Source organism: Sus scrofa, chromosome 13 (assembly GCF_000003025.6).
Source record: "Sus scrofa isolate TJ Tabasco breed Duroc chromosome 13, Sscrofa11.1, whole genome shotgun sequence".
In the NCBI taxonomy this organism is placed as follows: Eukaryota; Metazoa; Chordata; class Mammalia; order Artiodactyla; family Suidae; genus Sus; species Sus scrofa.
The window spans coordinates 188,996,036-189,021,060 of NC_010455.5; the positions used below are offsets into that span (position 1 = coordinate 188,996,036).

General features: G+C 38.4%; 1 long non-coding RNA gene across 1 annotated transcript in view; it reads right to left on the reverse strand.

The window, feature by feature from the left end:
- Positions 733–25,025, reverse strand: part of LOC106505840 — a 62,960-nt gene continuing 38,667 nt past the window's right edge. Inside the window, exon 3 of the long non-coding RNA XR_002338015.1 lies at positions 733–858. This is a non-coding gene — a long non-coding RNA (uncharacterized LOC106505840). The remainder of the gene's footprint in view (positions 859–25,025) is intronic.

The following is a 25,025-nucleotide window of genomic DNA, read 5'->3' on the forward strand; positions in this document are numbered from 1 at the left end:
AGTTCCAGTTGCTTCCCATGGCCTGAGGCCTGAGCATCCTCCAGAGACACAGAGTAGGGCTGTCATGGGACCACACCCCAAATGTAGCAGTAGAAGCTGTATTTGGTTGTAGGGGAGAGGCAGACAGCGTAAATCTGATCCGCAGATTTTCTGTTCTTGGAATGGATAGAGACATTGGCTGCTGCCCTACTCCCTTCAACAAAAGCCCCAGTCAGGAGACATGACCTTGACCCCACCTAAGAATTTTATCTTTAAATAGCTCAATAGTGTGATTTTCTATAAAACTGGGTTGTGATGATCATTGTATAACTATAAATGCAATAAATTCATTGACCAATAAAAAAATTTCAAAATAAAGCAAAAAAAGGTGTGATTTTCAAAGTTTCTACCAATTTTCAGATTGCTAAATATGCATTGATTATTGGCATTTTATTTGAGAGGCTGTATTAGTGCAGCGTTAAAGAACAATGTCTGGGGCAGAGTCTGGAATGAGGAGGTTGACATAAAGGAAGCTAAATTGTTCCATTTTAAAAATTGTCAGCAAATTTCACAGGCAGTAGTAACACCCTTTTAAAAATTTTTTTTTTAATCAGTGGGAGTTGAATTTGAGGACCTAGAGTAAAGAGAAAGGGAAAAAAGATTCTAGGGTAAGAAAGACCCACGAAAATGACAGCAAACCTGGAGCCCAAAAAGGCCAAAAAGGTAAGAATCTCATAGAGCTGAAACGGCTGATGAACTTGAGGCAAAGTGATTTATTTATTCCAGTTTAGGTTGTTGGCTGATTTGCGCTTTAATTCTTCACCACCATCACCAAGACTTCACGTTAAGACCTCTGTAGCAGCTCTGGGCTGGCGATACCTGAAGGAACAGGGGAGAGGTGACGGTTAATGGCTTTGATGAATAGGTGTGGGCAGGACACAGGTACAGCAAGACGATAGATACAGAGCTAAAGGAAGTGAGATGGAAAAAGGATATTGGGAGCCATTGGCAAACAGAAGAATGTATGAGTCTTGTACCTCTTTTTTTTTTTTTTTTTTTTCAGGGCCACACCTGTGGCGTATGGAAGTTCCCAGGCTAGGGACTGAATCAGAGCTGTAGCTGCTGGCCTACACCACAGCCACAGCAACATGGGATCCAAGCCATGTCTGCAACCTACACCACAGCTCATGGCAACGCTGGAATCCTGACTCACTAAGTGAGGCCAGGGATTGAACCTGCATCCTCATGGACACTAGTTGGATTCCTTTCTGTTGAGCCATGACAGGAACTCCCTTGTACCCCTTCTTCACTTTCCTACCTGAGGAGATAAGAGAAAGAATATTAGACTGATTGTATCATTTGCTAAATTTGTGCAAAAGGGTCTCAGTCACTGAAGTTGTATTTAAAGGAACGGAACTCCAGAAGGCTGAAGGTCTTGTAAATATTTAGTCACACATTCTCCTTCTTGAGGATTCTTGAAAACTTGTAGCTTAGGGTCCCTGCCATTGAGTCTTATGAAGGTTTCCAAAGAGAACTGGATAGGTTTGTCTCTTAAGCTACTACATGGGTTTGTGCATGTTCCCTGTCAACGAATGAGACAAATACCAAAATGACATAAATCTTACATAGCAAATAGAGGAAAGATATTCTAGGACAAAAGCTATCAGTCAGGTTGTCTTTGGCTGGACCCAACCATAAATAAGCAATGTATGCAGGTTGTTAGGGAAATTGTATTGCGTGTTACATGAAAGCCTGGAGTGGAAAATACTAGTCTCTAAGTACTTCTAAGACTTCTGCCATTTGGCAGGTGTCTTGGTTTGGGTCCCCCCAACAGCAGAGTGTAAGACTGGGACTTGAATTTGGGTATGGGTGGTTTATTTGGAATGAGGTCCCAGGAAACAGGAATGAAGGAGCAAAGGAAGGAGCAAGAAAGAGAAAAGGGAATATAGAGCAGCATTATCCTAAAGGAGAGTTTGAATCTGCCGGGCCTTCTGAAAAGAGCAACTAGTACCCCTCAGAATCATTGCCTAAATGCCAAGAGGCTGAAGTATGTCAGCAACAGTTTCCCATCATCTTTGGTTAAGCTTGCTCCCAGGGACAGAAATGGCAGCCACTTCCAGCCTACACTTACCTAAGACAATTGTCAGGAAAATAAGACATACCTGCCAGCAAGAGAGGAATCTTAATTCCAGCAAAGCTGTGGATGAAATCAGAGATGAGCTAAGAGCAAGAGATGCGGGGTACAAAAAGCATCTATACAACTCAATGCCCAAAGCAACCACCTAAGTTCATGCCATGTTCTTCCTTTTAGTCTCCAAAACAAACTACATAGTGGTAGCCCGAGAGTAGAATTCAGTCTTCCTGTCCCCCCAAAGTGAAGTTTTTCCTCTTTATCATGTCTCTTCCCCCAAGCTCAACCTTGTGCAAATCAATCGAGCTACTTATTCAATTAAATTGTTAGTGATTGGGATTGAAAGATAAATATCTGTCACTGCCCTCATGAGCTGCATAAGTTATTGACAGACACAAACACATAAGGAGGTAATTTTTTTTTTTTTGTCTTTTTGCTATTTCTTGAGCCACTCCCGAGGCATATGGAGGTTCCCAGGGTAGGGGTCCAATCGGAGCTGTAGCCACCGGCCTACCCCAGAGCCACAGCAACGCCGGATCCGAGCCGCGTCTGCGACCTACACCACGGCTCACGGCAACACCAGATCCTTAACCCACTGAGCAAGGGCAGGGACCGAACCCTCAAACTTGTGGTTCCTGGTCGAATTCGTTAACCACTGAGCCACGACGGGAACTCCAGGGGGTAATTTTTAATGACATGATAAAGACAATGAAAGAAGTACAAACAGGGGCACAGAAAACAAGGTGATAACAGACCTGGGGACCTTAGCCCAGACTGTGGGGTGGAACTGTGATTAGCGACATCCCCCAAAGGGGGCATTCTAGATGCATGGAAGAGCTTTAAAAAGGACGTGAGAAAAACAGCATTCTCTGCACTTCCATTTTCTTTAACTAGTCCTTCCAACTTTTATATCCAGAGACAGTGCCTTAGGCTTTTCCTTCATAACAGCTTTTTATGTGGAAGAACTTTCTCATGTCCATCCCATGAAGACAAACTATTTCTAACTTTTCCACTTCTCTACCCCAGTACAACTCCATTAAGACTCTAGCTATTTGATGAATGATTAAAAGAGTAAGTGAGTGAGTGATGGTTCTAATCTCTTTAAATCCTATAATTGATAAGAAGATTAGGAGAATTCCACAGTAGAAAAGACACGATTCATCATCAATTAAGGGCAAAGAAGGAACCCAGGAGATCCAAAACTGCATCTCTAAGACCCTGAATTACTTACCTTCCCTGAAACAACAGATAATTTATATTTCAGGAAATTTTGTTTATTTTCATAATCTAGAAAGTATGTAGTTTAAGTGGTTTACTGGAAGTGTTTGGATGTTTATGAATGTTAAGGCTGCCTTCACCACAAATGTATCTCTGTAGAATTAAGGGGAAATATGGGGGACCAGTAACTCCTCTGCAAGGTATGATCCTCTTCCTAATACATGCCTAGTGACTACAGGGGTTTTGGGGGGTGGTTGATGGGAATGTCCATCTAATCAGCACCAGTGTAATGCTCATGGTGTTGGCTGTTCATTGAACCTGATCTTGACCAAAATGTTAGCAGTGCAATAGATTTTCTGCATTTCCAACCCAACAACATTCATGTGAAATGAAATCATTTTGTTTTCAGGTTGTTGGTTTTTTGTTTGTTTGTTTGTTTTTTTGTTTTTTTGTTTTTTTGGTTTTTTTTCTGTCTTTTCTAGGGCTGCACCCATGGCATATGGAGATTCCCAGGCTAGGGGTCTAATCGGAGCTCTTGCTGTAAGCCAATGCCAGAGCCACAGCAATGCGGGATCCTAGCCATGTCTGCAACCTACGCCAGAGCTCACCTCAATGCCGGATCCTTAACCCACTGAGCAAGGCCAGGGATCGAACCCACAACCTCATGGTTCCTAGTCGGATTTGTTTCCGTTGCGCCATGATAGGAACTCCTGTTTTCACTTTTAATTTTGTAAACTTGAGTAAAGCTTAACTTGTATGTGTGAATTACTATTTAATTTGAATACCAACTAATGCATGATATACTTTTCCAGAGGAATAATCTTTGAACATTTTTTTTTCTTTTTATGGCCACAAATATGGAAGGTCCCAGGCTAGGGATCCAATCAGAGCTGTGGCTGAAGGCCTATGCCACAGCCACGGCAATACCGGATCCAAGCTGCACCCTCGACATATGCTGCAACTTGTAGCAATGCAGGATCCTTAACCCACTGATCAAGGCCAGGGATCCTGGCTGACAGTAGGTCAGGTTTTTAACTGACACTATGTCAGGTTCTTAAACCGCTGAGCCACAATGGGAACTCCTGGACAATTTTTAAATCATTTTTTGTAGAATTGGTGATGGAATGGTTCAGGTACATCTATATATGAAAGAGGTCTCAGTTTAGTCATGACTTACAGAAAAAAGCTACAAAATAGTATTCAAGTTTAGTAAAGAAATATATTTTTATGGAGTGAATCAAAGCTAACCAATCCCTCGAGAATAGTCAATGTGAAAATTTCATTTTTTCCATGAACATTTATTGAGTATAGACTATTAATTTTACATGATAATCCCAAATATCCAAGGATTCACAATTAACAGTCCCATTAATGCTAAATTACATTAAAAAATACTCCAAAGCCTGAAAACTCATGCTAGGTCTATAAACATACTGAGCTCCGTCACTAATCAGTAAGTATAAAACAAATATTTTTAGTCAAGTGTTGAACCAGAAAGGAACAAAAGTGATGCCTGAGTTTATTAATATGTTACATTTCTATGGGCATCAGAAATAAGGTCAGTTTTCATTCCCTAACAGCTAAGACTTTAAAAATCAGAAAAAAAAGATTTATTCTGAGAAATTGATTTTCTTATATGAAAACAGGAGTATTATTAGATATTTCAGTATGAAGAGAATACTTTCAAATTTTGAATGGTACTCTCCCTTTAGCCACTCTGTTTTTCATCATTTATATATATATGATGAAATGTATTTATATTCCTTATATATATATTTCTTAAAAAGAAATTTCTTATATATAGCAAAATGTTTGAATAGATTTAATTTATACTACTTTAAAACTAGAGGATGACTCTGGCCTAATTCATGCATCTAATAATTATTAATAGTGTAATACTCATAATTATATTCATTTTACTGAATCTTCGTTATCAACAGTGTGCTCATCTTGACAGTGTGATGAAGGAAAAGTCAAAAATCAAATCTAACTAATAAAATGATTTAAAAGTTTGGGGCCAGCACCTGTCCATGTACTTTAAGAAATAAATACCTAAGTACAGATTTGGGGGTTGGGGAGGGACAGTTTGTTTCATTGACTCCAGGATGCGCAGGCCTTGACTGCATCCTTCCAGAATGAGTACCACCTGGTTTTGAGGCTGCTGCTTGGTCCTTGGGTTCTCCCCTCTTGTTGAGCTAGCAGCAGCACATGGCATGTGTTTTCTTGGGCCTCAGATCCAGAGATTTGTACATCCTGCCTTATAGAATTTCCTGAGTTTCTCTTTCTGAATGGTAAGAACACAGCTGATAGACTTGCGAACAACCCAGATCTTGGAGAAGCCACCCCACCCGTCACTTTAGAGACCGCACAACAGGACAGCTCCTCCTTCAGGTCTTCCTGGGGTTTCCTTTTTTTTTTTTTTTAGTCTTTCTGCCATTTCTTGGGCCACTCCCTCGGCATATGGAGGTTCCCAGGCAAGGGGTCAAATCAGAGCTGTAGCCACTGGCCTACACCATAGCTCACTGCAACGCTGGATCGTTAACCCACTGAGCAGGGGCAGGAATCGAACCCACAACCTCATGGTTCCTAGTTAGATTCGTTAACCACTGCGCCACGACGGGAACTCCCTCCTGAGGTTTCTTTCAGCAGCTACTATCATCCTTAACCTTGGCCATGGCTGTACAAACTGTCACTGCCTTCTTGGAGGGAAAGAGCTAGAACTTTTAAATTACTGTGGGCAATACCTCATCTCATCAGTGCCTTTCATCTTAGTATTCCCTTACAGCCATTTTTTTTCTACTTTGCACTATTTTAGACTAAAGTTTATGCTTAGTTATGCACGTTTTATTTACCATTTTTCTTTCTCCTCCTTTAAACACCTTTTTCTCTCTCCCTCTCTGTCTCTCTCTTTCACTCTTTCTTACATACCTACACCCACACACACAGTCTTCGAGCCTTTTAATCAATGACCCATGAAATATTTCACTCTTTAGAAAAAGAATATGACAGTATCTGTTTCTATGTAGGAAAGTCAATGGAAATTTGAAGTACATTTCTAGATGGCTGTCTGTAGTATACGCTTTTTTAAGTATTAAGAATTTTAGACTCTTAATTACTGACATTTTACCTTCATTATACTGATACAAAGGGACACACCTGAATAAAAAGCAATATGTGTAGTCTTTCTCCTCAGTTCTATTGAAGATACATTTTATTGCGGAGCTATTGCAGACAAAAAAAGAGAATTCTCCAGATGTTTATCAGAAATCAAATTTCTTTTTCCAGAGAACTGTTTCATATGTGTTCCTAAAGTCATGTGTTTCTTGTGTACAAATGACATACAGAATTTAAAAAAAAATGTAATTTCCAGGAAGAACTAAAGTTTCTTTCAAAACTTTTCTGGGTTCTTCCATTTCTATTCAGAAAGTTACCGAAGTAACAAGACTGCCAATAAGGAAATTCCCCTCTGATTGTAACTTATACTCGGTCAGAGAAGGCCAGAAGGGTAGGTATGGCTTGAGACATACCGTAGGAGGTTACCAGTAATACAGTAGTGAGTTTCCTCCCCATGTAGAAAAAAATCCTTCAGGACCGACAAGTCCCTACGGGAGTAACTAGAACTTTATGTGTCATATGAAAATGGAGTGCAAATTCTCTTCTCTCTGTCCTTTCTAGCCCTAGCTTCATAGACTCAATCTATTTACCACCAGGTTATTTTCCTCTGTCTTTCATAAACCTAACTGTTAAAAAATTTTTAAAAAAGGAGGACCCATCCTGTTGTTTTTCTACAGGTGCTGAATTATAAACCTCTAAGTTTTTAACTACTTTATAAGGAAACGGAACAGGTCTTTGAAAGCGAGTGTAACAATAAAAAGGAGGGAGAAAGAGAAAGGAGACAGAACCTAAAGAAAAGTACAACTAGAATAAAAATCTCTTCTTGAAAAGACTGGACCTATCTATAAAATTCTCAGCTACCACCTAAACAGAGATCACAAAATTATGAAGTATAGTCTTAGCAGAAGATTCCCCACCCACTCAGCTGGAACTCACAGAGGTCCTCTCATCTCCAGGGAAACTCGAGCCATTTAAAATAGGTTTCAGACCAATTATAACGAAAAAAATAAAAATCGTTATATAAAAATAAATAAATAATTTAAAAATAAAGACATATAAATAAAAAATAACGTAGGTTTCAGACGTTCCAAGGTCTACCTCTTAGTCTTTAACTCATTGCTGTTTTCAGCAGAGTAGAGGCAACAGAGGAAATATGATGGGTTCAAAAGCCAGGAACATATTTTCCCAATACGGCAACCTCCTTTGATCCCATAATCCCCAGTATATAAAATGCTCATCCTGTGATTCCTGCAAATGGCTCCCATCTCAGAATAAAGCCTAAGTAACAACGAATGAGAAACTCTTAACATGAGTTAGGGCTGTAACTTCATCACATGCTTTATGGGCGGCATCAATCATTGGTACATTTATAATTGGTATTTAACACATATCTTTTTTAATGATTTTTAGTTTTCCATTATAGTTGGTTTACAGTGTTCTGTCATTTTTCTACTGTACAGCAAAGTGACCCAGTCACACATATTCATATCTTTTTCTTAACACATATCTTTTCGATAGAATAAAGGAGTGAATAAATAAAAGTACAATAGCAACACATCAAATGAAGCTGATACCTGGGGCCAGAAATATACTATTTTGGAAACATTTTTTTTTTGAATAAACTAAAATAAAATACTGGTGTTACCCAATTTTTTTCAGTTGTAATTCACCCACATTTGGCCCTTACCTCTAAACTAGCAAAATTCCTGCAAGACTTTTTTTTGTTGTTCCCTTTCTCTGACTTTAAATTTTTCTCATTATTAATCAATTCATTGTATTTTCTGATCAAAATTCCCCTTTGAATTGTAATAGAAAAAAATTGAGGTGCAAAAATAAAAGTCATTTGCAAGGGCACTGTAGTGACTCAGCTGCTGAAAATACTTCAAATTAAGCTTTCAATATTCCGACATATAGCCCCAAGTAGTATCATAATTATTGTTTGATCACCACCAAGAAGGCTTCCAAGTGACCCAATCCAGAATAGAATCTTAGTCATTTTTCAACCAGACAGCACACGAACAAGTCTATCAGCACACGAACAAGTCTATGTACTTTCTGAGACTGATTGGGGTATACTAGATAAGAATAAGAAAAATAGTTCTTTTTTTCAAATCAATGAAAAAAATGTTCCTTTTTTGTGTGGATTTGTATCAAAGTGTTTGTTTTACTTATACATATTTTTCCTTACAATTTCCAATTTATTTGAGATTTAGTCTGAATAAAAATCATGAATATTTAGGAAAGTTTTCTCAATACTACACAGGAAAAAAATATTTTTTCAACATAAAATATGCCACCCAGGGATTTTTTTTCCTAATTGGCTGCACAAATCAGATTTTAATGAAAGTAATTATATTCAGAATTAATTGCATTTTCCAAACTGTGAACCATAAAATGTTTGCTAAATATCCCATTTTAATGTTTCAGACAAAAATTGTATTCATTTCTTAACCAGGGTTACAGAGAAACATATTAAATGAGGTTAAGTTCCAAAGCCAAATAATTATCAAAAAAAGAAGAAAAAAATATTTGTTTAGTATGTTTGTTTCATATGCCCCCAATATTTAATACACTTAAACCTCATATTCTAATTATGTCTCTTAATATTATTTTAAAAACTTAGCTTAATAATAAACACAAGATTCCCAAGTAAATATTACACTGTCTAGACAGGGTATAAAATGATTTATTCTCCAATGTTTACCTATGTTTTGTTTTTTGTCTACAACATGGATTTTTTTTTCCACTCAATACATCTATTATCTATAAACAGATATGTAAACCCACACTCACAGGGGCAGCTCGTCTTAGGAAGTCTTTAGCTTACTCCCTTCATCTTCATCAGCCTCCTCCATCCCAAACTATGTCTAATAAATATGAAATCTACACACAAATAATTTTCTAGGCAAGTATGGCTTTAAGATTCGTCTCCTAAGGTACCAGTTCCAGGCAAATTATTACTCTTAATCCTCTGCATCCAAGCCTGGTCTGTGACCTACACCACAGCTCACCGCAACACCGGATCCTCAATCCACTGAGCAAGACCGGGGATCAAACCCGCATCCTCATGAATCCTAGTTGGGTTCATTAACCACTGAGCCACCACATGGACATTTTTTAAATTTTGTATTAAAATATGGTTGATTTACAATGTTCTGTCAATTTCTGCCTTAAAGCAAAGAGACCCACATAATTCAAAGTTCATTAAATAGGCATTAGGATCCAAAGAAAAAAGTTAATTTGTTTAAAGTGACTTCTACCCATTCCTGGGCACATACCCAGACAAAATTATAGTTCAAAAAGATACATGCACCCTTAAGTTCACTGCCGCACTATTCACAATAGCCAAGACATGGAAACAATCTAAATGTCCATCGACAGGGGAATGAATGAAGAAGATGTAGTATGTATATATGATGAAATACTACTCAGCCTTTAAAAAGAACAAAATAAAGTCATTTGTGGCAACATGATGCAACTAGAGATTATCATAGTAAGTGAAGTAAGTCAGAAAGAGAAAAACAAACACCATATGATATCACTTACATGTGCAATCTAAAATATGGTACAAATGAACCTATCTACAAAACAGAAACGGAGTCTCAGACATAGAGAACAGAAGCATGGTTGCCAAGATAGAGGGAAGAGGGAGTGGAACGGACTGGGAGTTTGGGGTTGGTAGATGCAATCTATTACATCTAGAATGGATGGGCAATGAGGTCCTACTGTATAGCACAGGAAACTATATCCAGTCTCTCAGGATAGAACATGATGGAAGATAATATACGAAAGGGGATGTATATATACAGATGACTGGGCCACTTTGCTGTACAGCAGAAATGGGCACAACATGGTAAACCAACTATACTTTACCAAAAAAATAATTAAAAAATAAAATAAAGTAACTGAAATCTAGGCATGACTAATAGAGGTTTTAAAAGCAGGAAAAAAAGACAGGTTGAGGACCCTAAGGAGGGTGGGGTATAGTGAGGCATGGAAGCAGTGCATGAACGCTCCATGCAGGGTTGGGTTCCAAAGCAGAGAAGAAAAATTAACCTTAGAGATGAGAGTAGAAATAACAGTGGTTAACATGTACTGAGCAATTGTTATGTGCAAAGAACCGTACATTATCTCCTTAAATATTTCAAATGTTATAAGATAGAGGTTATCATTCTCACTTCACCTGTGAGGAAAGTGGAAATAAAAGAAGCTAAGCAACTTGCCTAATTTCTCCCAGAAAGTATGAGGCAGTATCCATATACAAGCTTAGCTGTCTTCAAGCTTAACCATTGAAAATTTTTATTTCTAATTAATTGTCTCATGTCACAAGGCATAAAAGTGCAATTCTCACTCAGTGGGATTGGTAGAAGTTATACTCTTTTTTTTCTTTTTTGGCCACCCTGCAGCATATGGAGTTCCCTGGGCCAGGGATCAGATCTGAGCTGCAGCTGCGACCTATACCATGGCCACAGATCCTTAACCCACTGAGCCTGCCTGGGTTTGAGCCTGCATCCATCCCAGTGCTTGAGACACCATCAATCCTATTGTACCACAGCAGAAACTCCTAGAAGTTATATTCTTCAAACTAATGTACAGACACATAATTTGGACCCCCACAACTTCTGATATTGAAAATACAAATTCTTTACCCAATGTTTGCTGCATAGATTATACTCAGAGAGGCTCTGACAGTAGAGAAGAAGAAACCCTTATTCACGCAACAGTCTCCTTCAAAGGAGCAGTCCCTTGATTTCCATGAGGGTGGAGGGGTGCACAATTATATAAGGCTGATTTCAATAATTTTGCTTCAGGGAGCCAAAAGAAATGCTTTCCTACCATCCTACCTCTTTGTGAATATTGGAGTGGTGTGAAACCCCAAGGGGACACCTCTCAGCCCAGTCATCTCTAACCACACAAAGACATTTTGACTGACTTCATCCAATTCTGCCCCATGCCTCTGTTAACCACAAATCTGATCTTTTTTTTTTCTCCCTCTGAATTTGTTTGTCTTTGAAGTATAATTAACCTAAAATACTATTAATTCCTGTTACACAACATAGTGGTTTGATATTACTATACATTTCAAAATGATCACCATATAAGTCTAGTGACCATCTGTCATCATACATAATTATTGACTATGTCCTGCACACTGTACATTTCATACCATTACTCATTTATTTTGATCTAGAAATTTGCACCTCTTACTTTCCCTCACCTGTTTCTTTTTTTATTATTATTCAATGAATTTATTACATTTATAGTTGTACAATGATCATCACAATCCAATTTTATAGGGTTTCCAACCGACAACACAGCACATCCCCCCACTCCCCAAACTGTCTCCTTTGGAGACCATAAGTTTTTCAAAGTCTGAGAGTCAGTATCTGTTCTGCAAAGAAGTTCAGTATGTCCTTTTTTTCAGATTCCATATGTCAGTGAAAGCACTGGATGTTGGTGTCTCATTGTATGACTGACTTCACTTAGCATGATAATTTCTAAGTCCATCCACGTTGCTAAAAATGCTGGTATTTTGCTCCTTTTAATGGCTGAGTAATATTCCATTGTGTATATGTACCACATCTTCTTTATCCACTCCTCTATTGATGGACATTTAGGTTGTTTCCATGTCTTAACGGTTGAAAATAGTGCTGCAATGAACATCAGAGTACATGTGTCTTTGTGAGTCATGGTTTTCTCTGGATAGATGCCCAGGAGTGAAATTGATGGATCAAATAGTAGTTCTATGTTTTGTTTTCTGAGGAATCTCCATACTGTTTTCCACAGTGGTTGCACCAATTTACAATCCCACCAACAGTGTATTAGTGTTCCTTTTTCTTCACACCCTCTCCAGCACTTATTGTTTGTAGATTTCTTGATGGTGGCCATTCTGGCTGGTGTATGGTGGTACTCATAGTGGTTTTGATTTGCCTTTCTATAATAATGAATGATGTTGAACATCTTTTCATGTGTTTTTTGGCCATCTGTATGTCTTCTTTGGAGAATTGTCTGTTTAGATCTTCTTCCCATTTTTGGATGGGGTTGTTTGTTTTTTTGGTATTGGGCTGCAGAAGGTGTTTATAAATTTTGGACATTAATTCCTTGTCAGTCAATTCACGTGCAAAGATTTTCTCCCATTCTGTGTCTTTTCATTTTGTTTAGGGTTTCCTTTGCTGTGTTGAAACTTTTAATACTCATAACAGACAAAATAGACTTTAAAATGAACAATATTTTAAGGGACAAGGAAGGTCACTACATAATGATCAAAGGTCAATCCAAGAAGAAGATATAACAATTTTAAATATCTCTGCACCCAACATGGGTTTCACCACAATATATAAGGCAACTGCTAACAACCTTAAAAGGGCAAATTGACAATAACACAATCATAGTGGGGGACTTTAACACCCCGCTTGCAGCAATGGACAGATGATCCAACAGAAAATCAATAAGGAAACACAGGCCCTGAATGAAGCATTAAACCAGATGGACTTAATAGATATTTATAGGACATTCCATCCAAAAGCAACAGAATACACATTCTTCTCAAGTGCACATGGAACATTCTCTAAGATTGATCACATCCTGGGCTATAAATCCAACCTCAGTAACTTTAAAAAAATTGAAATCATATCAAGCATCTTGTCCAACCAAAATGCCTGTCCTTTAAATGTTGGCGCATCCTCTACTCATCCTCATCTTTCTGTCTTCACACTGTCCATAAAAGATCTCATTCATGCTAAGTACTTGGAATTACCACCTTTATGCTGATGAGCTCCAGAAACATATCTTTAGCTTGGACTGCTCTGCTGAGCTCCAGATCCATTGCTACAACTCTGTCCCCATGTCCATGTCCTCTAGAGGTACCCCCATCATTTTCCTAATAACCTGTTCCTTTTATGTAGCCATTCCTCTCATGAAACAATCAGCCAGTGCAGAAAGTTAGCTTTGATGTTGTTTTCTTCTTTATTCATCTTCTCTTCACATTCAATCTGATCACCAAATTCAGTACATTCTGTTTCCAACTTTTCTTTTCCTCTTCATTCCCATTATCACTGTCATATTTGTGGACTTGTCTCTTCTTGCATAAATTACTTTTTTAACAGAAAACTATGATTTCCTTGCCTCCAATCTTAGTCACTTCAAACATAATATCCATACAACCTCCAAAGTGATATTTTTTTAAATGGATATCTGACCATGTTGCTCTTATTCATGAAATCCTCAGTCTTCCCATCTACTTATGGGTTAAATTCAGTCTTTTAATAGTGCTATACAATGGTTCCATACAAGGTCCTCACCTACCTCTCTACTCCCATCCAAGATCACTTCTCTATATCCACTCTGGGTCCCAGCCTTGCAAAAATAATATGTCATTTCCAGTATGTACACATGTCCTTCCCAATGCCTGAATTGTGGTTTTCTTCCATCACTGTTGACTGCCCTTCTCCAGGGTACCAAGTCTCATCCCATCAGTCAAGATTAGTTGTCTCCCCATATTGTCTTAGTGTCTGTGCTTTCCTCCATCATAATCTGCTTGGTTGATTACAAAAAGTTTACCAATATGGCTAGAATTTTAGTACCTTTGTTACCAAATGAGGTTCTCTTTGCCCAATGCCATACAAGCCAAAATGCTGAGACACCAAGGTTAACAGCAAAGAGAATTAATTCAAAAGGCAGCCAAGCATGGATATGGGAGAAAAATTTCAGATCCACTTCCCTGAAAGGATGGGGCTCAGAGTATTTATGAGATAAAGGTGTTTGGAAAAATATGTGATAGTCCTCATTCTGTGTAGGCATAACTAGGCTATTGACATCTGTATGTTCAAATGCTCACCAAGCAGACACACACACACCCAGTTGAAGTCATTGGTCTGATCCAGATTTTACTAGCTCAGCTCAAAATAGACACAGCTGACTCCAAGTTTCTGGAAAACAACTTATGGTTTAAGCAAACATTTTATTGTTTAGGCTACATGCAACTTGGAGGGCATGCAAGTCTTTTGTGACAATTAAAATGACCTTGACTAGTAAAGGCAGTTTACAGGTGAAATGGCTTTAACAAATGATTTACCCATGGTTTCACCTTAAAGGAAAAAAAAAACAAAAAAAAAAAACTTGGAAGCAGGAGATATGTTGAAGAACACCAGATATTTTTTCAGCCACACCCATGACATGCAGAAATTCCCATGCCAGGGATCGAACCCATGCCTCAGTAGTAACCAGAGCCACAGAGGTGACAACATGGGATCCTTAACCCACTAACCCACCAGGGAACTCCCCAAAATGCCTACACTTCTTAATAATTTTATGTATGTGTGTAGAAGGGAGCAGTCAGGCTCACCTCTTTAAACCCCAGCATCCATATCTGTAAAATATATGTCAATAATATCTTCTTTTTAGGGTTTCTTTTAGGATTAAAATGAAATAGTACTTAGTTACGCTTTGACATAGTGCCTGAAATATGATAAAATGACATCATTTTACCCATTTTTCCCAACTGGTGAGTGACTGGTACATAGGAGATGTTTAAAGGGTAGAGACATTTGCTACTGATGTCCTTCATTGATAGCACTGCTTGGTGAAATCTTAAAGCAATGGTGAGCAGACAGAGAAGTAGAGGAAACTTTGGAATCTTGATACACCTTTATTGGTCCTAGAGTGGCTGAATGATTGCAGGTACTGGTGAGAAGCTATGCAAAGTCTCAAATTCAGCTTTAAGGAAAAAACTTTCATGAAGATTTGCAGTTTTAGCCCATAATAAAATGTTCCCTCCAAGCTCAGTCTTTCTCTAATCACCATAAAATCTACATCTTATTGTGTATGACATATTATTTGTCAGGAATAATAAACATAATCCCTCAAATCCAACCTTTGCCCCCTTTTTCAGAGATACTGTCCTCGGGGTTCTAAACCAGAGACATTGTCTTGTTATAGGCTCTTGATATAATCTGTACCTTCATCATTTACCCTTGGGAAATCCCCCAAAATGGCTCTCTAGACTACTGATATCTGGTATTAAGTATAACACATGAAAAAGATGAAGATATCTCCTTTAAATTACCAAACAGGGAGTTCCCATCATGGCACAGTGGTTAACGAATCTGACTAGGAACCACAAAGCTGAGGGTTCAATCCCTGGCCTTTCTCAGTGGGTTAAGGATCCGGCATTGCCATGAACTGTGGTGTAGGTCACAGACATGGCTCAGATCTGGCATTGCTGTGGCTCTGGTGTAGGCCGGCAGCTACAGCTCCGATTACACCCCTAGCCTGGGAACCTCCATATTCCGTGAAAGCGGCCCTAGAAAAGGCAAAAAGACAAATATAAATTTTAAAATTACCAAACAAATGTTAGAAAAGGAACTGTAGATCAACTCCAGATCTTTTTATCCTTAGATGAGCCCAGATATGAGAGATCCATGAAGAACTGAGGTCCCAAAAGAAAGACAATTCTTCTGATTTCAGATGTTTCTCCTATAAGCTCAGCTCAATTTTTGAGAGATACATTAGGAGGGAAAAGAAAGACACAGTCACTTTCGGACTTCGGAGTACTTATGATCTTGTCGGGGACAGAGACAATAATAAAAGGATCACCTGAATAAAGCCTAATGAAGGTAAACTCACTGCAGGAGAATAATGCTCTGAGAACATTAGGAGGCAGGTACAGGCAGCAGGAAAAAGTCCTATGGCCAGAAGGCGCATGATTGGAACAAGGAGATGCCAAAAGATCTGTGTGGCCACACGAAAAGAAGCCTGATGTGAAATGCAGTTGCAGTGGTACTTCGGTTCCAGAAGTTACAACCTTAACTTATACAATGAACATAAGAAATTGGCAAATACTTTTCGAAGAGTAATGATATGAGATTTGAAATTCAAAAACACTGGCATGGCTACAATTTGGATAAGAAATGAGAAGTAGATCAAAAAGAATGTAAGGATCTAATCCAGTTACCCAGGTGAAAAACTTTGGCAGCTTTGGATTCAGAGTAGAACTGGTAAGTTGTGACCTTGGGTTGGATTTGGAGAATAAAGGAGAGGGATAAGGGATAACTCTTGAGTTTCTGGCTTTGGAAGATACAAGTTGAGAACACTGAAAAGGAACAATATGTATATGATGGGAGGCGCAGGTGAACACATTTCAGGACATGCTGACTATGCGATGACTCTGAGACACTAAGACATACAGTGGAGGGAATCAGTCAGGCATTTAACTATTCAGATCTGGAGCCCAGTGGAAAAGTCTGGAATATATACACAAATTTGTGAGTCATACGCACTCTCTGTGGTAATGAAGGCCTTGCACGAGTGTACGTGGAATTTTCTAGGAAGAGAGCATAAATTGAGAAGAATATAGAGACCAGGATTAAACTTGACCCATTAGAGGACTGTTTGTGCAAAGGGGCCAAAGTTGGAACACCCAGGGAGACCAGAGAAAACCAGGTGACATTCACGGTAAAAATTCAGTGGCTATGGTCAGCATGGCTGAATGCTGCTGAGATCAGGTAGAATGAGGACCAAAGAGGTACCAAGCACAGCGCCAAGTGCATACCAGCCATTCACTGAATGATGCAGGAAGTCAATGCGAGTTGGCTGAACCCTAATGTACTAACTGAGAACCCATTGCTGATTTTCCTGTGGAAAGACAGACAGTGAAGCCCAGAGAAGAGGATCTTATGTTCCCTTCACTGGAAATTCATCCCTTTTCAGTAAGTCCTTCAGGATCTGTCCAGCTCCTCATTCATCCAGATTCTGCTCAAGCACAACCTTATTTAACCACTGTTTACTGAGATTCACTGTCTCAGGCACTTTTGTAAATGCCTAAATGTATAGTATTATTTAAACTTCACAACAACTCCATGCAGAAGAAGGCTTAATTACTACCTTGACTTTACAGATGACAAAAACAAGACAGAGAGAGGGTGAATTTTTTGTGCTGGGTCATCCATCCAGTGAAGCGGCAGAGCAGAGATTCAAACCCAAGCATTCTGGCTACAGAGTTTGTGCTTTAATCATCTCACTATCTCTGCAAATTCTTCCTTAAACACTCCAATCAGACATCAATATCTTCTATGCTCCTGTGGAACCTTATTCATATATCTTTCTTGAAACTTTCTATTTTCATAAATGTCTATATCAGTACTGTCCAATAGAAATCTGATACGAGAAACAAATTTGAGCTACAATTAAAATTTTCTAGTAACCACATTTTAAACAAAAAAAAGGAAATAATTTTAATGATATATTTTACTAAGCCCAAGTGTGATGGCTAATTTTATGTGTCCATGTAGATGGGCTATGATGCCCAGTCATTTGCTCAAGCATCAGTCCAGATATTTCTGTGAAATGTTTTTTAGATGTGATTAACATTTTCATCAATAGATTTTAAGTAAAGCAGATTACTCTCCATAACATGGATGGGCCTCATTCAATCAGCTGAAGGTTTTTAAAAGCAAAGACTGAGATTTCCCAAAGAAGAGGAAATTCAACCTCCAGACTGCAACATAGAAACTCTGCTTGGGAGTTCCCTTGTGGCTCAGCAGAAGCGAATCTGACCAGTATCCTTGAGGATGCAGCTTCGATCCATGGCCCTACTCAGTAGGTTAAGGATCAGGCATTGCTGTGAGCTGTGGTGTAGGTCGCCGATGTGGCTCTGATCCCACGTTGCTGTGGCTGTGGTATAGGCCAGCAGCTGCAGCTCCAATTCGCCTGGGAACTTCCTTATGCCACAGATATGGCCTGAAAGAAAGAAAGAGAGAGAGGAAGAAAGAAAGAAAGAAAGAGAGAGAGGAAGAAAGAAAGAAAGAAAGAGAGAGAGGAAGAAAGAAAGAAAGAAAGAAAGAAAGAAAGAAAGAAAGAAGGAAGGAAGGAAGGAAGGAAGGAAGGAAGGAAGGAAGGAAGGAAGGAAGGAAGGAAGGAAGAAAACTTTTCCTGTAGTAGTTTTGTAAGGCTTTCATAACAAATACCATCACCTTGGTGTCTTAAACAATAGAAATTAATTTTTTCACAGTTCCACAGGAGGCTGGGAGTCCAAGATCATAGTTGACAGTTTGATTTTTCCTGAAGTTTCTCTCCTTGGCTTGCAGGGAGATTTTTCTCACTGTGTCTTCACATGAACTTTTCTATGAGCTCATGAATTCCTGGTGTCTCTTCCTCTTCTTATAAAGACACAAGTCAGATTAAGGCCCTGCCCATATGACCTCATTTAGCCTTAATTAGCTCTTAAAGGCCATATCTGCATATATGGTTATGTTGTGGGTTGGGCTTCAACATAAAAGTTGTAAGAGGACGGGGAAGGGATGGGAACAATTCAGTCTATTACACTACCTGAGTTTTCAGCCTACCTGAGAGCAGATTTTGAAGATTTTAGATTCACAATTGCAATATCAACTCTTACCCCTGAATCTCCAGACTGCCAGCCTACTGTGCAGATTTCTGGGTTGCCAGCCCCTACAAGCACATGAGCCAATTCCTTAAAATAAATCCCCTCTCTCTCCTGTCTCTCTGTCTCTGTCTCTTTATCTCTGTCTCTCTTTGCTAGAGCGATAGATAGATGGTAGATAGATAATAGAGAGAAAGAGTAGATAAAAGATAGACAAATAAGTATTATGGGTTCCCTTTCTCTGGAAAACCATGACAGATATGTCACTAGAGTCAAGACATCGTTTCTACAAGTAATCAATATAAAAATTATTAAGATATTTTACATACTAAGTCTTTGAAATCTAGTCTGTATTCCATGCTTATAGTACGTCTCCATTTGGACTGTCCACATTTTAAGTGTCCAATAGCCACTTGTAACTATCACACAGTGTTGGTCTAGAACAAAGCAACAAGATGAAGTAGAAAGCAGGATATGTGTGAAGCCACAGACTCTGGTTTGAACTCCACTCTGACCCTGAGGCTCAATGAACACTTCTAGAATTTCTACTCTCCTAACTGGAGGACCTCTCTGAGCTTAGGTGTTCTCATACATAAATGAGCTATAATAGTTGATGGGTTATAATATAACCTTAGAGAGCTGCTATGAAGGTCCACTGTGAACAGAGTGCCTGGCAAAGCATAGAAGCTCCATAAACATCAGGTACTTTCCTTCCTCTGTTAGCCTTCATATCTATTTTCTTACCTTTCCTCTTTAAGGAAACGGTCTATGTTTGCTTCATATTTGTTTCTCCATTCTTGTACATTGGTATATGCTCAATAGATGCTTGTGGAATTAATGCTTGGTCTTTTTTTTTTTTTCTTTTGTCACTTTAGGGCCATACCTGTGGCATATGGAGGTTCCCAGGCTAGGGGCTGAATCGGAGCTGTAGCTGCCAGTCTACACCACAGCCACAGCAGCACCAGATCTGAGCTACTTCTGCAGCTTATACCACAGCTCATGGCAATGCCAGATCCTTAACCTACTGAACAGAGCCAGGGATCGAACCTGCAACCTCATGGTTCCTAGTCGGATTTGTTAACCACTGAGCCATGACGAGAACTCCAATGCTTGGTCTTTTGTTACCATGCTTATGTATATCAAATTTTTGATGTGTATTTTCTTTTAATATATGATTCTTAAAAACACTTTCACAGGACTTGGAAATTGTGGAGCTGTTGACATTGAAACAGAGAGATAATTCAAGTTTGAGTCTGGGGTTTGAGGTAAGAACTTATTGAGCTAAAGGAAATGTAGCAGCCTCACAAATAAAGCCAAGCAGGTGACACAGACATCTCTGACATAAAAGGAGACCAATTTTTTATGTTCATAACTGCATATAATTTTCCATTACTGAAGATGGATTTGACAAGTGTTAATGAGATGGGATGTATTCTCATTTAAGAAAAAAAAAATAGGAAACACAGTCACACTGAGTCACAGATACATCCAGTCTAGATGAAAACATTTTTCCCCTGCCAGTGAGTACATTAAAGACCTGATTCATTTGCAAAAGTAAAATTTTCTGTTAACTGCCATTTCATGAAGACAGACACCTGATACATTTAGCCAGGGTTCTCTAGAGAAACAGAACAAGTAGGAGGTATATAGATGGAAAAAAGAAATGTATTATAATGAAAAAGCTCACATGATTATGAAGGCTGACAAGCCCCAAGAGCTTCAATTAGCACACTGCAAACCCAGGAGAGTTGATGCTTTAAGAGTCTGAAAGCAGAGGAAAAAACTGATGTCTCAGCTCAAAGGCAATCAGGCAGAAGTTTCCTCTTGTGCAGGAGGTTCAGACTTCCCTTCTATCCAGGCTTTCAACTGATTGGATAAGACCCACCCACATTGTGAAGGGCAGGCTACTTTACTCAGTCTACCAATCAAAGTTAATCTCATCCATAAACACCCTCACTGACATCACCATCATCACCATCATCATCATCATCTCATCAGAACAATAAACAATGTTTGACCAAATGTCTGGACACCCCACAACCTAGTTAAGTTGACACATGAAATTAACCCTCACAGCTGGCAAAGGTAAAATATGTCGTCATACATGCTGGAATTTAATACGTGACTAAAGCATTCCTTCAGCAAACTGCCCTCCTTCCTCCTGTTCTTCTTCTTCTCAGTACACCATCATCTTTTGCTCATCTTCATGTGAGTAGTGCACCACTCTAGGCCCTGCATTTTACCAGGTCATCTTTCCTACTGTGCCCACAAGAAGTGAGGAAGTCAGGAGAACTCATCAATGTGGTGACAGCCTTGGGGAAGCCATTGCAGCCCAAACTGGCTCAGCCTTGTCAGTTGGAAAACTCAATTTCATCAGTGTCCCAGGCTTGGCATTGTAACTTATACAAACTACATTCAAGAGACTTCTATACAAACAAGGAAGGTGGGGACCCGTTAATTATAATGAAAGGTACAACTGCCAAAGGGCTAACCAACCAAAGCATTCCTTCCCTGTAAAGTTATATCAGAAATCAAATTATAATCCAAATACCACTCAGTGGGTATGACTCCGGAGTAAGTGGGGGTTGATTTAAACAAGATGCTCAATGGCATCAAGCAAAGACTATGTTAATGTTATGATTTCAACAGTCAACGCCAGAAAGGACAAATTTTGGGAATGAATTTTTCTAGCATTTTCTCCCAAAGTGTACATTATAAATTCTTTGTTTTCTACTCTCAGAGACCAGACTGACCAACTCCCTTTATTTTTTAACATATTGCTTTTTTAAAAATATTCAACAGGTTACAAGTCAAGTCTTACTGGCTTGTAAGATAGTCTGTCTCAGTAAGATGACTTCCATTTTTCTGCTCTTACTATTCTTAAAGTTTTCAAACAGAAGGTCACTGTTTGACTTCCTTTTCATGAATACCCATTTAATCCTTATAGAAATTCTGCTGATTTATCTTTTGCCACAAAACGTAAAAATCTATTGCTTTCACGAAATGTAATGGCTTAAAGCAAGAACTCTTTGGTTACTATCACCACTATTCTCAACATATTCTCAATGTTATTTCCAGCTCCAGTTATTACTATAACTGGCATTGGGATGTTGTAATATTTTTTAATGCTATTTTGGGGCTTCCTTTGGAAGAAATAGCTTTTTTTTTCTTTTTACGGCCGCACCAGTGGCATATAGAATTTCCCAGGCTAGAGGTAAAATCAGATCTGCAGCTGCCAGCCCATACCACAGCCACAGCAAAACAGATCCAAGCCACATCTGCAACCTATGCCACTGCTTGCAGCAATGCCAGATCCTTAACCCAGTGAGTGGGGCCAGGGATTGAACCCACATCCTCATGGAGACTCTGTCGTGTTCTAACACATGGAGCCACAACAGGAACTCTGAAAGGAGTAACTTTTATATTTCCTACTAAACAGTATTATATAAGCATATCCCTCCTGTGTTCTAATCTCTTAAAAATGTAAAGCATGAATAACTGGTCTGTTAGAGTACTCCTACTTTAATTAAGATGTTAATGATGGTTAAAAACAGGAGGCGACATCCTCTCTTAGATAAAATCATTCTTCAATGCCTTAAGTTAAAAGAGTCAGTAAATCTGAAATGCAAAGATCACAGCAGTATAGGTACAAAAGTATTGTTGGTCTAGAAAGAAAAGATTTGAAATTGAGGAATTAATTCATTGACAGGAAAGCACATACTGACCCACGAGACATAATTTTTGGTAGGAAATTCCCTGGGGTGACAGGCAGCCCAGGAAGATTAAGTTTATGCTTAATATAAAGATTTTGTAATCACCTTCACCATATAAAGTGTTTATAATCTTTGGCAAAATTCCCATTCTACAAATAATGTTAAATGAAGAATCCCAAGGCATGGATGCATCTAGCTTTCGACTGATACTAAGCATTGCTACTTTCAGAATCTCTTAAGAGCAGGATCTCTTTAGATCCTGATACTTCTCAGTTACTAGAATGCTGAGACCTCAGGGGACAATTTTTTGTGGTATTCCGCAGAAAATCATGAAATGCTCAACATTGCTTTTAACCTGCTGTGTTTATTCAACAAATATTTGTTGAGTGTTGCTATGGACAAAGGTTCTAGAGACACAGCAATGAGCAGCAATGACACCTGCCCTAAGGAAACTTGAAGTATGAATAAAGGCTCTCAAGCCTGGAACTGTGTTGAAACTTTCCATGTGGTTCACTCTTCCTTCCTTCCTCTCTCTCTCTCTAGCTAGACTAGCTATCATTATTTTTCTACCATAGCGTAATGTTTAAGAGAACAAATTCTAGAGGTAGAAGTCCTAGAAGAAAAACTGTTTTGAAAGAATGGTAGATACTTGATATATACATAGATGACAGATAGACAGATGTCAGGAGAAACTATAAGCAGTGATCCCATGTAATGCAGAACTTCCACAATTATCATGGTTAAGACACAGATTCATTCTCTATGAGCAATTCTTTAGTTACAACTGCATTGGTTTTTTCCTTAAGAAATGGCTTTCACTATAGTCTTAGACAATAAACCTTAAAACGTTCTATAAGCCATTACATTCAACTATATATTTTTCTTCTCCCTAGTGAACTGTTTGCTGATGAAACACAGTTTCATTTTCACTTTTTCAAAATGATAGTATAAAAAAAAAAGAAGTGAAAGTATGAATCATAATATAATCGAGGTTCATAGTGAGCTATCCATTTATAACTCAGAAACCACGGGGTATTTCCAAACTGATGTCATTCATAGAAAGAATGCCATGTGTTGTGGAAGAGTAAGAAAAATTACCTAGGGCAACTGGGGGATTTAGAATGCATGTGGGATATTCCCAGCTAATTTTTAAAATTTTTATTACAAAGATCAAGCTGTATTTCAAATTCTTAAATTGACACTCATGTTGGAAACTACACACTAGATTCTGGGTTATATTTTTTGTTGTTGTTGTTGTGTCTTATTTTTAATTTAATTTTTTTAAGTTTTATCAAAGTATAGTTGATTTACAATGTTGTGATAATTTCTGCTCTACAACAAAATCATTCAGTTATACACATACATATATCTATCTTTTTTTCTGATTCTTTTCCCATGTAGATTATCACAAAATATTGGGTAAATTTCCCTGTGGTATACAGCAGTTCCCAATTGGCACTAACTTTTTTTAAATTTTATGGCTGCCTCTGTGGCATATGGAAGATCAAAGGCTAGGGATCAAACTTGTAGTCAGATTCTTAACCCCCTAAGCCACAGCAGGAAACCTGGCACTAATATTTTATTTTAAAATTAATTTTATTATATTTATAATTGTACGACCATCATCATAACCTAATTTTAGAACATTTCCATCACAAAACCCCAAGTACACCCCTCCCCCCCCAAACTATTCACTATTGTAACCATAAGTTTTTCAAAATCTGTGAATCTATTTCTATTCTGCAAATAAGTTCATTTCCATCCTTTTTTTTAGATTCCACATAAAAGTGAATCCACATATAAGTTTGTCTCTCACTGTCAAACTTCAATTAGCAATGATAATTTCTAAGTCCATCTGTGTTTCCACAAATGGCACTATTTCATTCTTTTTTATGGCTGAGTAAAATTCCATCGTATACATGTGCCACACCTTCTTTATCCATTCCTCTGTCAGTGGACATTTAGGTTGCTTCCATGACTTGGCTGTTGTATACAGTGCTGCAATGAACACTGGGGCATATCTTTTCAAGTCATAGTTTTTTCCAGATAGATGCCCAGGAGTGGGATTGCTGAATCATACAATTCTATTTTTAGTTTTTTTAGGGAACCTCCATACTGTTTTCCATAGTAGTTGTACCAATTTACATTCCTACCAACAGTGTAGGAGGATTCCCTTTTCTCTTCACCCTCTCCAGCATTTAGTGTTTGTAGATTTTTTGATGATGGCCATTCTGGATGGTGTAAAGTGGTACCTTATAGTAGTTTTGATTTGTATTTCTCTAATAATTAGTGATGTTGAACATCTTTTCATGTATTTTTTGGCCATCTATATGTCTTCTTTGGAGAAATGTCTATTCAGATCTTCTGCTCATTTTTTGGTGAAGTTGTTTGGTTTTTTGATACTGAGATGCTGGAGGTGTTTTTATATTTTGGAGATTCATCCTTTGTCAGTCACTTCATTTGCAAACATATTCTCCCATTCTGTGAACTG